Below are 16007 nucleotides of genomic sequence, written 5' to 3' on the forward strand. Positions count from 1 at the left end.
ATGGATCAATATTTGGAATCACACCCTCTCCTTAGACTTAGCCAGGAATAAACAGACCTCCTGAACAGAACAATTTCAAGCACTGAGATCAAAGAAACAATAAAAAAGCTTCCAACTAAAAAATGCCCTGGTCCAGATGGCTTCACTCCAGAATTCTATCAAACCTTCAAGGAAGAGCTTATTCCTGTACTGCAGAAATTATTCCAAAAAACTGAGGAAGAAGGAATCTTCCCCAACACATTCTATGAAGCAAACATCACCCTGATACCAAAACCAGGAAAAGACCCAAACAAAAAGGAGAATTTCAGACCAATCTCACTCATGAATATAGATGGAAAAATTCTCAACAAAATCCTAGCCAATAGATTACAGCTTATCATCAAAAAAGTCATTCATCATGATCAAGCAGGCTTCATCCCAGGGATGCAAGGCTGATTCAACATACGCAAGTCCATAAACGTTATCCACCATATTAACAGAGGCAAAAATAAAGATCACATGATCCTCTCAATAGATGCAGAAAAAGCATTTGATAAAATCCAGCATCCTTTTCTAATTAGAACACTGAAGAGTATAGGCATAGGTGGCACATTTCTAAAACTGATTGAAGCTATCTATGACAAACCCACAGCCAATATTTTGCTGAATGGAGTAAAACTGAAAGCTTTTCCTCTTACAACTGGAACCAGACAAGGTTGTCCTCTGTCACCTTTACTATTCAACATAGTGCTGGAAGTTCTAGCCAATACAATTAGGCAAGACAAGGAAATAAAGGGAATCCAAATGGGAGCAGAGGAGGTCAAACTCTCTCTCTTTGCTGACGACATGATCTTATACTTAGACAACCCCAAAGACTCAACCACAAGACTCCTAGAAGTCATCAAAAAATACAGTAATGTTTCAGGATATAAAATCAATGTCCACAAGTCAGTAGCCTTTGTATACACCAATAACAGTCAAGATGAGAAGCTAATTAAGGACACAACTCCCTTCACCATAGTTTCAAAGAAAATGAAATACCTAGGAATATACCTAACGAAGGAGGTGAAGGACCTCTATAAAGAAAACTATGAACTCCTCAGAAAGGAAATAGCAGAGGATATTAACAAATGGAAGAACATACCATGCTCATGGATGGGAAGAATCAACATTGTTAAAATGTCTATACTTCCCAAAGCAATCTACCTATTCAATGCCATTCCTATCAAAGTACCTACATCGTACTTTCAAGATTTGGAAAAAATGATACTGCGTTTTGTATGGAACCGGAAAAAACCCCGTATAGCTAAGGCAGTTCTTAGTAACAAAAATAAAGCTGGGGGCATCATCATACCAGATTTTAGTCTGTACTACAAAGCCATAGTGGTCAAGACAGCATGGTACTGGCACAAAAACAGAGACATAGACACTTGGAATCGAATTGAACACCAAGAAATGAAACTAACATCTTACTACCACCTAATCTTCGATAAACCAAACAAGAACTTACCTTGGGGGAAAGACTCCCTATTCAATAAATGGTGTTGGGAGAATTGGATGTCTGCGTGTAAAAGACTAAAACTGGACCCACACATTTCCCCACTCACAAAAATTGATTCAAGATGGATAAAGTACTTAAATTTAAGGCATGAAACAATAAAAATCCTCAAAGAAAGCATAGGAAAAACACTGGAAGATATTGGCCTGGGGAAAGACTTCATGAAGAAGACTGCCATGGCAATTGCAACAACAACAAAAATAAACAAATGGGACTTCATTAAACTGAAAAGCTTCTGTACAGCTAAGGTGACGATAACCAAAGCAAAGAGGCAACCCACACAATGGGAAAGGATATTTGCATATTTTCAATCAGACAAAAGCTTGATAACCAGGATCTATAGAGAACTCAAATTAATCCACATGAAAAAAGCCAACAATCCCTTATATCAATGGGCAAGAGACATGAATAGAACTTTCTCTAAAGACGACAGACGAATGGCTAACAAACACATGAAAAAATGTTCATCATCTCTATATATTAGAGAAATGCAAATCAAAACATCCCTGAGATATCATCGAACCCCAGAGAGAATGGCCCACATCAAAAAATCTCAAAACTGCAGATGCTGGCGTGGATGTGGAGAGAAGGGAACACTTTTACACTGCTGGTGGGACTGCAAACTAGTACAACCTTTCTGGAAGGAAGTATGGAGAAAACTCAAAGCACTCAACCTAGACCTCCCATTCGATCCTGCAATCCCATTACTGGGCATCTACCCAGAAGGAAAAAAATCCTTTTATCATAAGGACACTTGTACTAGACTGTTTATTGCAGCTCAATTTACAATCGCCAAAATGTGGAAACAGCCTAAATGCCCACCAACCCAGGAATGGATTAACAAGCTGTGGTATATGTATACCATGGAATACTATTCAGCCATTAAAAAAAATGGAGACTTTACATCCTTCGTATTAACCTGGATGGAAGTGGAAGACATTATTCTTAGTAAAGCATCACAAGAATGGAGAAGCATGAATCCTATGTACTCAATCTTGATATGAGGACAATTAATGACAATTAAGGTTATGGGGGGGGAAGCAGAAAGAGGGAGGGAGGGAGGGGGGTGGGGCCTTAGTGTGTGTCACACTTTATGGGGGCAAGACATGATTGCAAGAGGGACTTTACCTAACAATTGCAATCAGTGTAACTGGCTTATTGTACCCTCAATGAATCCCCAACAATAAAAAAAAAAAGAAAAAAAAAAAAGTTGAGTAAAGAAATTCTAGATTTAAATCTAATCATCCAGCATTTAGATTTAGCAGACATCTACAGAACATTTCATCCCAACAAAACTGAATACACATACATCTCATCAATGCACGGAACTTACTCCAAAATCGATCACATCTTAGGTCACAAGTCTAATCTCAGTAAATTTAAAGGAATAGAAATTATTCCATGCATCTTCTCAGACCACCATGGAATAAAACTTCAGCTGACGGGCGGTGCCTATGGCTCAGTCGGTAAGGCGCCGGCCCCATATACCAAGGGTGGCGGGTTCAAACCCAGCCCCAGCCAAACTGTAACCAAAAATAGCCGGGCGTTGTGGCGGGCAGCTGTAGTCCCAGCTACTTAGGAGGCTGAGGCAAGAGAATCACTTAAGCCCAGGAGTTGGAGGTTGCTGTGAGCTGTGTGAGGCCACGGCACTCTACCAAGGGACATAGAATGAGACTCTGTCTCTACAAAAAAAACCTTGAGCTGAGTAACAATAGGAATATGCACACTCATACAAAAGCATGGAAGTTAAATAACCTTATGCTGAATGATAGCTGGGTCAGAGATGAGATCAAGAAGGAAATTGCCAAATTTGGGGAACAAAACGACAATGAAGACAAGAACTCTCAGAACATCTGGGACACCACAAAGGCAGTTCTAAGAGGTAAATTTATAGGACTGCAAGCCTTCCTCAGAAAAACGGAAAGAGAAGAAGTTAACAATTTAATGGGACATCCCAACCAACTAGAAATGGAAGAACACTCCAACCTCAAACCCAGTAGAAGAAAAGAAATAACCAAAATCAGAGCAGAACTAAATGAAGTTGAAAAGAAAAGAATAATACAACAGATCAATAAATCAAAAAGCTGGTTTTGTGAAAAGGTCAACAAAATAAACCTTTGGCCAACCTACTCAAGAAAAAAAGAGTAAAATCTCATCAATCAGAAATGACAAAGACGAAATAACAATAGACTCCTCAAAAATCCAAAAAATCCTTAATGAATATGACAAGAAACTTTACTCTCAGAAAAATGAAGATATGAAGAAAATTGACCTATAATTGGAAGCAAGTCATCTTCCAAGACTTAACCAGAATTAAATGGAACTGTTGAACAGACCCATATCAAATTCGGAAATAACATCAACCATACAAAACCTCCCCAAAAAGAAAAGCCCGGGACCAGATGGTTTCACGTCAGAATTCTACCAAACCTTTAAAGAGGAATTAGTACCTATATTACTCAACCTCTTCCAAAAGATAGAAAAAGAAGGAAACTACCCAACATGTTCTATGAAGCAAACATCACCCTGATCCCCAAACCAGGAAAAGACCCAACAAGAAAAGAAAATTATAGACCAATATCACTAATGAATATAGATGCAAAAATATTCAACAAGATCCTAAAATACAGAATCAGCAACACATCAAACAAATTATACATCATGAACAAGTCAGTTTTATCAGAGGGTCTCAAGGCTGGTTCAATATACATAAATCTATAATGTAATTCAGCACATAAACAAATTAAAGAACAAAGACCATATGATTCTCTCAATCGATGCACAAAAAGCTTTTGATAACATCCAACATCCCTTCATGATCAGAACACTTAAGAAAATTGGTATAGAAGGGACATTTCTTAAACTGATAGAGGCCATCTAAAGAAAACCCACAGCCAATATCATTGAATGGAGTGAAATTGGAATCATTTCCACTCAGATCAGGAACCAGACAAGGCTGTCCATTGTCTCCACTGCTTTTTAACATTGTAATGGAAGTTTTAGCCACCACAATTAGGAAAGAAAAGGCGATCAAGGGTATCCATATAGGGTCAGAAGAGATCAAACATTTGCTCTTCGCAGATGATATGATTGTATATCTGGAAAACACTAGGGACTCCACTACAAAACTCTTAGAAGTGATCAAGGAATACAGCAGCATCTCAGGTTACAAAATCAACATCCATAAATTGGTAGCCTTTATATATACCAACAATAATCAAGTTGAAAAAATAATTAAGGACTCTATCCCATTCACAGTAGTGCCAAAGAAGATGAAATGTTTGGGAGTTTATCTAACAAAGGACGTGAAAGATCTATATAAAGAGAACTATGAAACTCTAAGAAAAGAGATAGCTGAGAATGTTAACAAATGGAAAAACATACCATGCTCATGGCTGGGAAGAATCAACATTGTTAAAATGTCCATACTACCCAAAGCAATATATAATTTCACGCAATCCCCATTAAAACTCCACTGTAATACTTTAAAGATCTTGAAAAAACAATACTTCGTTTTATATGGAATCAGAAAAAACCTCGAATAGCCAAGGCATTACTCAAAAATAAAAACAAAGTAGGAGGAATCACGCTACCAGACCTCAGACTATACTACAAATCGATAGTGACCAAAACAGCATGGTACTGTCACAAAAACAGAGAAGTAGACTTAACCAGAGTCAGAACAGAATAGAGAACCAAGAGATGAATCCAGCTACTTACCGTTATTTAATCTTTGACAAGCCAATTAAAAACATTCAATGGGGAAAAGATTCCCTATTTAACAAATGGTGCTGGGTGAACTGGCTTGTAACCTGTAGAAGACTGAAACTGGACCTACACCTTTCACCATTAACCAAGATAGACTCTCACTGGATTAAAGATTAAACTTAAGACATGAAACTATAAAAATGCTAGAAGAGAGTGCAGGAAAACCCTTGAAGAAATTGAGTTGATCATGTTTTTTATGAGGAAGTACCCCTGGGCAATTGAAGCAGCTTCAAAAAGACACTATTGGGACTTGATCAAACTAAAAAGCTTCTGCACAGCCAAGAACACAGTAAGTAAAGCAAGCAAATAGCCCTCAGAATGGGAGAAGATATTTGCAGGTTATGTCTCCAACAAAGGTTTAAGAACTAGAATCCACAGAGAACTCAAAAGCATTAGCAAAAAAAGAACAAGGGATCTCATCGCAGGCTGGGCAAGGGACTTGAAGAGAAACTTCTCTGAAGAAGACAGGCACGCGGCTTTCTGACATAGGAACAAATGCTCATCATCTTCAATCATCAGAGAAATGCAAATCAAACTACTTTGAGATATCATCTAACTCCAGTGAGACTAGCCTATACCACAAAATACCAAGACCAGAGATTTTGGCGTGGATGTGGAGAAAAGGGAACTCTTTTGCACTGCTGGTGGGTGTGCAAATTAATACATTCCTTTTGGAAAGATATATGGAGAACACTTAGAGATCTAAAAATAGACCTGCCATTCAATCCTATAATCCTCTACTGGGCATATACCCAGAAGACCCAAAAATCAAAATCATAACAAAGATATTTGTACCAGAATGAGTTATTGCAGCCCTATTCATAATTGCTAAGTCATGGAAAAAGCCAAATGCCCATTGATCCACGAATGGATTAATAAATTGTGGTATATGTACACCATGGAATACTATGCAGCCTTAAAGAAAGATGGAGACTTTACCTCTTTCATGTTTATATGGATGGAGCTGGAACATATTCTTCTTAATAAAGTGTCTCAAGAATGGAGGAAAAAGTACCCAATGTACTCACCCCTACTATGAAACTAATTTAGGACCTTCACATGAAAGCTATAACCCAGTTACAACCCAAGAATATGAGGAAGGGGGAAATGGTGGGGGAGGGAGGGGGGAGGGGGTAGAGGAAGGGGATTGAGAGGATTATACCTGCATCTTAGAAGGGTATATGTGAAACTTAGTAAATGTGGAATGTAAATGTCTTAGCAAAATAACTAAGAAATGCCAGAAGGCTATGTTAACTAGTGTGATGAAAATGTGTCAAAACGGTCTATGAACCAAGTTTATGGTGCCCATGATCATATTAATGTACACAGCTATGATTTAATAAAAAAAAAAAAACATTCTAAGATATCACCTAACTCCAGCAAGATTAACTCACATCACAAGGCCCCAAACACCAGATGCTGGTGGGGATATGGAGAAAAGGGAACACTTCTACACTGGTGTGGGATTGCAAACTAATAAAACCTTTTTGGAGACATATGAAGAATTCTCATAGTTCAAAAATTAGACCTTCCATTTGATCCTGCAATCACATTACTAGGTATCTACCCCGAAAAACAAAAATCATTTTACCACATAGACATTTGCACTACATTACATTACAGCTTAATTCATAATTGCCAAGTCATGGAAGCAACATAAGGTCCTATCAACTCATAAATGGATCAACAAACTTTTTTATATGTATACCATGGAATATTATTCAGCCATTTAAAAGGATGGATATTTTACATCTTTTACACTTACCAGGATGGAGTTGAAATACATTCTTCTTAGTAAGGTATCTCAAGAATTGAAAAATGAATATCCAATGTACTCCATACTAATATGAAATCAATATATAAACAATTAGATGGTATAAGAAGAATAAAACACTATTGTAGTCCAAGTCAGAATAGAGGGATGTGGAGGTGGGGAGAAAAGGGGAGAACATATGGCAGAAGGGCATGAAGCTGGATCTCACCTAATATGCTCATTGTGAGGCATTATAACACACCCCCTGGGTGAAAGTCTCCTCTACAAATGGAACTTTACCCTGGAAGTGAGAATAATATAACCTAAATATTATTCCCCCTTATTAATTTGAGAAAAGTTTTATATATACGTGTGTGTGTATATGAATTATTTCAATGAGTGCTGCTATTTTCAGAAGAAGGTAGAGATGGTAATATTTTTACCTAGCCAGGTTGTTCTCCATTAAATAGAGGGTTGTTGCTAGTACCAGAGGGGTAGTACAAACAGTGGGTACAAAATTAGTATGAGGATTCTCTGCTTTCTTTGTGTTTATCAGCAAACTGAAAATGTTGTAACAACCACAATTGTTCATGATTACATGCGTGCTTGAAGATAATCCTTCAAAAAATGATGAGGTCTTCTTCTCTTAGGATGAAATTTCTTCTTGGCCTGTCCAACATACACACCTCCTCTTCTTGCTATTCCTATACATACTCGTGCCATTTCCACATATAAATAAAACAAAAACCCACCAAAGTGCAAACTAGCTTCTGCATTAGTCTAAATATCCAGTGTCTGTTTAGATAATGTTCAGTCCTCTTCAAGGCATCTAGTTTTACAATAAAGGAAATTGATTAGAAAATGGAAAAACAGAAATAAAAAAGGACAAAAGATATAAAGAATATAGAAAGGCTATGGCAGAGCTTAAAGACTTAAATAAGTCAATCAGGGACTTAAAGATGCAGTAGAAAGTATCAACAACAGATTTGACCGTGGAGAAGAAAGAATCTCAGAACTGTAGGATAAATCTCTTGAGCTAACCCAGGCAGTTGAAGAGACAAAAAAGAAGAGAAGAAAACAGAACATTTGCTAAGAAAATTACAGGACTTCACAAAGTGTTCAAATATATTAACAATAGATATTCCTGAAGGGGAAGAAGAATGTCAAAAAGTAATGGAAACCTTACTGGAGGATATCACAAATGAAAACTTCCCAAATATCACTAAAGATTCCAAAACACTCATTTTAAGAGATATTGGACTGTAGGTCATCTCAGTGCAACAAAACATCTCAAAGACACATTGTAATGAACCTATCCAAAGCCAAGAGGAAAGAGAAAATTGTGCAAGCATCCAGGAGTAAGTGATAATAAACTTACAAGGGCAGAAGATCCATCAGGGTAACAGTGAACTTCTCAGCTGAAACTTTCCAAGCCAGAAGAGAATGGTGATCTACCTTTAACCTTCTTAAACAAAGTAATTTTTAGACCAGAATTCTATAGGAAGCTTCAAAATTGAAAGGATAAATCAAAAGCCTTACTGATAACAAACACAGGAAATTCACCACAATGAAACCAAATCTATAGGAAATACTGAGACCTGTTCTTCAAACTGAACATCACAATGGACTATGAGCAAAGTAAACACCCAGAAACTAAAGGACAAATCCTAGTTTCCACAGTGGCTCAAAAGAGAAAATAATCAAAGGACTTTCACAAAATAAGATAAATAGAATTACACTACACTTATCAATTCTCTTAATAAGTGTTAATGGCTTGAATTCCACACTGAAGAGGTACAGGCTTGCAAATTAGATTAAAAAAGAAAAAAAGCACAAGCCAGGCTCAGCGCCCATAACACAGTGGTTATGGTGCCAGCCACACACCAAGGCTGGAGGGTTTGAATCTGGCCCAGACCAGCTAAACAACTACGACAACTGCAACAAAGAAATAGCCTGGCATTGTGGTAGGCGCCTATAAAATCCCAGCTACTTTGGAGGATGAGGCAAAAGAATCACTTAAACCCAAGAGTCTGAGGTTGCTGTGAGCTGGGAGACCACAGTACTTTACCAAGGGTGACGTAGTTGGACTCTGTCTAAAAAGAAAGAAAGAAAGAAAGCACAATCTATCCATATGCTGTCTCCAGAAACACACTTAACCTTGAAGTACAAAGCAAGAATCAGGGCGAAGGGATGGAAAATAACATTTCAGGCAAATAGAATTCAGAAAAAAAGGAAGGGGTCACAATCTTATTTTTAGATACAAGTGGATTTAAAGCAACTAAAGTTAAGAAAAACAAAGATGGTCACTTCATTCTCGTCACGGGAATGATACATCAAGAGAACATTTCAATTTTAAATATTTATGCTCCCAAGTTAAATACTCCCAGATTCATGAAACAGACATTGATTGTTCTGAGCAATATAATATCCTATAACACCATAATATCTAGGGACTTTAAAAGAGCTCTGGTTGAACTAGACAGACCCTCTAAAGAGAAACTAAACAAAGACACAAGAGACTTAAATGTGATCCTAGAATAAATGGTGTTAATACGTGTATATAGAACACACCATCCCAAAGCTAAGGAATATAGGTTCTTTTCATTGGGCCATGGAACATACTCCAAAACAGATAATAGCCTAGGTACAAAACAAACCTCAACGAAATTAAAGGAATTGAAATTATACCTTGTATCTTCTCAGACCACAAGGCAATAAAGGTGGAACTCAACTCCAAAAAAATTTTTAACCCCACACAAAGGCATGGAAATTAAACAACCTTATGCTTCATGGCATCTGGGTTAAGGAGATAAAAGATGATATTATTACATTCTTCAAACACCACAAAAATGAAACTAAAAGTTAAAAAATCCCTGTAAGATACTGCAAAAGCAGTCCTAAGAGGGAAATGTATCACCTTAGACACCTACATCAACAAAACAGAAAGAAAGCACATCAACAATCTAATGAGTTATCTTAAGGAATTGTAAAATGCAGAATTATATAATCCAAACCCAGCCAAATAAATGAAATAAACAAAATTAAATCAGAAATCAATAAAATGGAAACATAAAAATCATTCAGAAAATCAATGAAACAAAAAGTTAATTCTTCAAAAAGACAAATGAAAATACATAAAACTTTGGTCAGATTAACAAGAAACATAAAAGTAAAATCTCTGGTAACCTCAATCGAAAATGCAAAGGGAGAAAATAATAAGGGATACCACTAAAACACAAGAGATTATTTCTGACTACTACAAGAAACTCTACCACAGAAATTTGCCAATGTGGAGGAAATGGATCAATACTTCGAATCATACTATCTCCCTAGACTTAACCAAGAAGAAATAGATCTCTTGAACAGACCAATATTAAGCACTAAGATTGCAAAAACAATAAAAAAAAAATTCCAACAAAAAAATGCCCTGGTCCAAATGGCTTCACACCAGAATTCTATCAAACCTTCAAAGAAGGTTCTACACTGCAGAACTTATTCCAAAACATTGAGAAGGAAGGAACCTTCCTTCAACACATTCGTTGAAGCAAACATCACCCTAATAACAAAACAAGGAAAGAACCGAACTAAAAAGGAGAACTGCAGACGAATTTCACTAATAAATATTGATGCAAAAATACTCAATAAAATCTTAGCCACTACATGACAATATACACTAAAAAAATTATACATCCTGTGATTCCATTCTGCATGGCTGTTCCTTAGAATAATAGTCATTTATCTCCGTCCACCTTCTTGCCCACCTAAGTGCATGCCACCACCTCCTGGAATATTTGATGGACATGAACATGAGCCCTTGAGGCCTCAGAACTATCTTTTCGGTTGTGAACTAAAAGCCAACAAAGATTATCACTTTAAGGTGGATAATGATGAAAATGAGCACCAGTTATCTTTAAGAACGGTCAGTTTAAGGGCTGGTGCAAAGGATGAGTTGCACATTGTTGAAGCAAAGGCAACGAATTATGAAGGGAGTCCAATAGAAGTAACACGGGCAACTTTGATAATGTCCATACATGGGCTTCATATGAAAGCTATAATCCAATTATAACCTAAGAATATGGGGAAAGAGAAAAGGAGGGGAAGGGGGAGAATGGGCAGAGGGAGAGTAATTGATGAGACCACACCTATGGTGCATCTTACAAGGGTACATGTGAATCTTACTAAATGTAGAATATAAATGTCTTAACACAATCACTAAGAAAATGCCAGGAAGGCTATGTTAACCAGTGTGATGAAAATATGTCAAATGGTATGTAAAACCAGTGTATGGTGTCCCATGATTGCATTAATGTGCACAGCTATGATTTAATAATAAATAATTTTTTAAAAAAAGAAAATAAAATGTCTGTACAGCCAACGGTTTCTCTTGGGAGCTTTGAAGTAACACCACCTGTGGTCTTATAGTTGAAGTGTGGTTCAGGGCCTGTGTATATTAGTGAGCAGCACTTAGTAGCTGTGGAAAAAGATGCAGAGTCAGAAGATGAAAAGGAGGAGAATGTGAAACTCTTAAGTATGTCTGGAAAGCAATCTGCCCCTGGAAGTGGAAGCAAAGTTCCACAGAAAAAAGTAAAACTTGCTGCTGATGAAGAAGATGATGATGATGACGAAGATGATGATGAGGAAACTGAAGAAAAAGCTCCAGTGAAGAAATCTGTGCAAAACACTCCAGCCAAAAATGCACATAAATCAAACCAGAATGGAAAGGATTCAAAACCATCAACACCAAGATCAAAAGGTCAAGAATCCTTCAAAAAACAGGAAAAAACACCTAAAACACCAAAAGGACCTAGTTTTGTAGAAGACATTAAGGCAAAAATGCAAGCAAGAATAGAAAAGGTGGATCTCTTCCCAAAGCGGAAGCCAAGTTCTTCAATTCTGTGAAGAATTGCTTCCAGATGACTGACCAGCAGCCTATTCAAGATCTCTGGCAGTGGAGGAAGTCTCTTTAAGCAAATAGTTTCAAAAGTTTGTTAAAATTTTCCATCTTATTTCATTTCTATAACAGTCGATATCTGGCTGTCCTTTGCATAATGCAGAGTGAGAACTTTCCCTACCATGTTTGATAAATGTTGACCAGGTTCCATTGCCAAGAATGTGTTTTCCAAAATGCCTGATTAGTTTTTAAAGATGTAACACCACCCTTCACTTGGTTTTAAGTATGTATGGAATGTTATGATAGGGCATAGTAGTAGTGGTGGTCAGACATGGAAATGGTGGGGAGACTAAAATATATAGGTGAAATAAACTTAGTATTTTAATAAAGTAAAAAAAAAATTATACATCATGATCAAGTAGACTTCATCCAGGGATGCAAGGCTGGTTTATCATATTCTAATCCATAACTGTAATTCACCATATAAATAGAAGCAAAAACAAAGATCATATGATCATCTCAATAGATGCAGAAGAAGCATTTGATAAAATTAAGCATCCTTTTTTAACAAGAACACTTAAGAATATAGGCATTGGTAGCACATTTCCTGAAATGAATGATGCCATCTACAACAAACCCAAAGGTAATATCACACTGAATGGAGTAAAACTGAAAACTTTTCCACTTAAAACAGGAAACTAACAAGGATGTTCTCTATCAACACTACTGTTCAACATAGTGCTGGCAGTTCTAGCTAATGCAATTAGGCAAGAGAAGGATATTAAGAGCATCCAGATGGGGACAGAGGAGGTCAAACTCTCACTCTTTGTTGACAATATGATCTTATACTTAGAGAACCCCATAGATTCAACCACAAGATTCTTGTAAGTGTGCAATAAATATAGTAATGTCTCAGAGTATAAAATTGATGTCCACAAATCAGTAGCCTTTGTATATGCCAATAACAGCCAAATTGATAAGCAAATCAAAGATACAATTCCCTTCACAGAAAATGAAATACTAGGGACTATACCTAAACAAAAGAAGTGAAGGACCTCTACAAATAGAATTATGAAACCCTAAGGAAAGAAACAGCAGAAAAAATTCAAAAATAGAACATAGCATGCTCTTGGCTGGGAAAAATCAATATTGTTAAAGTGCACATACTACCCAAAGTAATCTACAAATTCAATGCAATCCCCTTTAAAATACCAGCATCAAACTTTGAAGAACTGGAAAAAATAGTTCTTCATTTTGTATGGAACCAGAAAAATAACCATATAGTCAAGACAATTTTTAGTAATAAAAACAAAGGCAGAGGCATCACTCTACCAGACTTTAGGTTATATCACAGATTCACAGAGATCAAAATAGCCATTGGCACAAAAATAGAGACATAGACATATAAAACTGAATGAAAAACCAAGAGATGGAATCAGTCTCTTATATTCATCTGATCTTTGATAAAGCAAACAAAAACATACATTGGGGTAAAGAACCCCTATTCAATAAATGGTGCTTGGAGAACTGGATAACCACATGTGAAAGACTGAAATTGGACCAGCACCTTTCACTGCTTACAAAAATTGACTCAAGAGGGATAAAAGATTTCAATTTAAGACATGAAACAATAAAAATCCTTGAAAAAGTGTGGGAAAAACTCTTGAAGATGTTGGCCTGGGGAAAGATTTTATGAATAAGACTTCAGTAGCAATTGCAACAACAAAAGTAAATAAATAGGACTTAATTAAACTGAAAAGCTTTTGCACAGCTAAGGACACAACAATTAAAGCAAATAGACAATCTTTTCAATAGGAAAAGACATTTGCTTATTCCAAATCTAACACAGGCTTAATAACTAGAATCTGTAGAGAACTCACATTAATCAACAAAAGAAGAACAAACAATCCCATCTATCACTGGTCAAGAGATGTGAACAGAACTTTCTCTAAGGAAGACAGATGAATGGCTAACAAATATTTCAAAAAACATTTATCATCCCTAAGTATCATAGAAATGCAAATAAAAACAACCCTGAGATATCACTTAACCACAATGAGAATAGCCCACATCACAAAGTCCCAAAGTTGCAGATGCTGGTGTGGATGTGGAGAGGGGAATACTTCTACACTGTTGATAGGACTGCAAATCAATACACCCTCATTGGAAAGAAGTATGGAGAATCCTCAAAGATCTCAAATTAGAGCTCCCATTTGACCTCACAAACCCTGTACCAGGTATCTACCAAGAAGAAAAAAAAATCATTTTATCATAAAGACATGTGCACTAGAATGTTTATCACAGTTCAATCTACAATTGCCAAGACATAGAAACAATTTAAATGCCCATCAACTCTGGAATGGATTAACAAACTGAGGTATATGTATTCCATGGAATACTATTTCACTGTAAGAAAAGATGGTGACTTTACATCTTTTGTATTAACCTGGTTGGAGATGAAACACATTCTTCTTAGTAAAGTATCACAAGAATAGGAAAGCAAGTTTCTAATGTACTCAGTTTTATTATGAAGCCAGTAGATGATCTAGCACAGGCCCAGATAAGAGGCAAACTTATTTCTATTCAAGTGGGGGGGACAAAGAAGGAGATAAAGAAAGGGGGATTGGTATGCTCCCACTTCAAGGGTGCAAGGTAGGGGTGTATGGCATACCTTTTGATTGCAGAACACAACTACAAGAAGGACTCAAATTCAAACAAATTCAAATATTGTGATTTCATTGTTTGTACTCTCACAATAATCTGAAATTTTTTAAAAAGACATTTAGTTTTAGCTCCTTCAGTTCTCAAAAGCCATAAATTAATAGAAAAGTTATATAATCACTATATTCAAATATATTTTTAAAATGTAGATGCAGTAAAATTTCAGTATAAATTCAAATTCACAAGTAGGTAGGACAGAAATACAGACACACAGTTGTTCCTATAATTACCTAATTATAATGACTAGAATAATAGAAACATTTACTCTTTATTTTTTATCATGGTGGTAGGTTTACTTTCTTGTTTAGCTCATGAAAAATGTGCTGAGACTTTTTTTTTCTAATTTCATTTAATATTAAGGTACAAATGATTAAATTACATTGTGTGCATTTGTAGGTAAAGTTCAAGATATAATTGAGCCCTTCATCCAGAGAGTCTTTTTGCTCATTGTGTACTATGACACTGAAATCTACCCTCTGTGTCTTCTTTGTTCCTCTTCCATTATTCTCCTATCCCTCCTGAGATGGACAATAAGGAAGGTTTCTGTGATTTCCACCAAATTTTCAACACTAGTGAAACTGTATTGTGTATGAGTCTTGAACTCAGCACAGAATTTTTGCAGTGGAGGTCTTTTATGATCTTAATGCATATTTATGCCAGCCTTTCTTCTGGTGACTTTGCTTTTGTGACTTGGGTAAAACCTCACATTAGCTCTCAAAGATATAGGTAAACTGGTTTTACTCTTCAGAGCAGACACCACAACCTCAAAATTCATTATTACTCAGCAAGGGGCATATCATTCAGAAAGAAAGAAATGAAATGAAACAAATAAAAATAGAAAAGACAAAAGAATGGAGAAAAAAGAAACAAAAGTAGGGGCACCAAATAGAAATTAACAAATTTGGTAAGTATTATTTATCTTGTATCAATAATAATCACTTCAAACACCTGCAGCCTAAATTAAATACCAGTTAAGAGATAGAGGCTTTCAGAGACTTGTTATTGAAAAATAAGACCTAACTAATATTTTCTACAAGAAACCCAGTTAAAATAGAAAAACACATATAGAGTAAAAGTAAAGGGAGGGAAAAAATACACATGCAAACAGTTATCAAAATAAATCTTTATCAGTCGCTTTATTAATTTCAGACCAAGCCAATTTAGAGTATAATGACAAAGGGTCTATTCTTTTTTTCCCTTTTATTAAGTCATATACATATAGATCATGAATACATTTATGCTTTCATAGGGTACAATGTGTTGATTTTGTATACAATTTGGAGTGTTTACATCAAACTAATTAATATAGTTTTCACCTCATTTACTTAATTATTGTG

General features: G+C 36.1%; 1 pseudogene; it reads left to right on the forward strand.

Moving 5' to 3' along the window:
- Positions 1 to 8231: 8231 nt before the first annotated feature.
- On the forward strand, positions 8232 to 12033 carry LOC128572546 (nucleophosmin-like; annotated as a pseudogene).
- Positions 12034 to 16007: the final 3974 nt, after the last annotated feature.

Source organism: Nycticebus coucang, chromosome 20 (assembly GCF_027406575.1).
Source record: "Nycticebus coucang isolate mNycCou1 chromosome 20, mNycCou1.pri, whole genome shotgun sequence".
Classification (NCBI taxonomy): domain Eukaryota; kingdom Metazoa; phylum Chordata; class Mammalia; order Primates; family Lorisidae; genus Nycticebus; species Nycticebus coucang.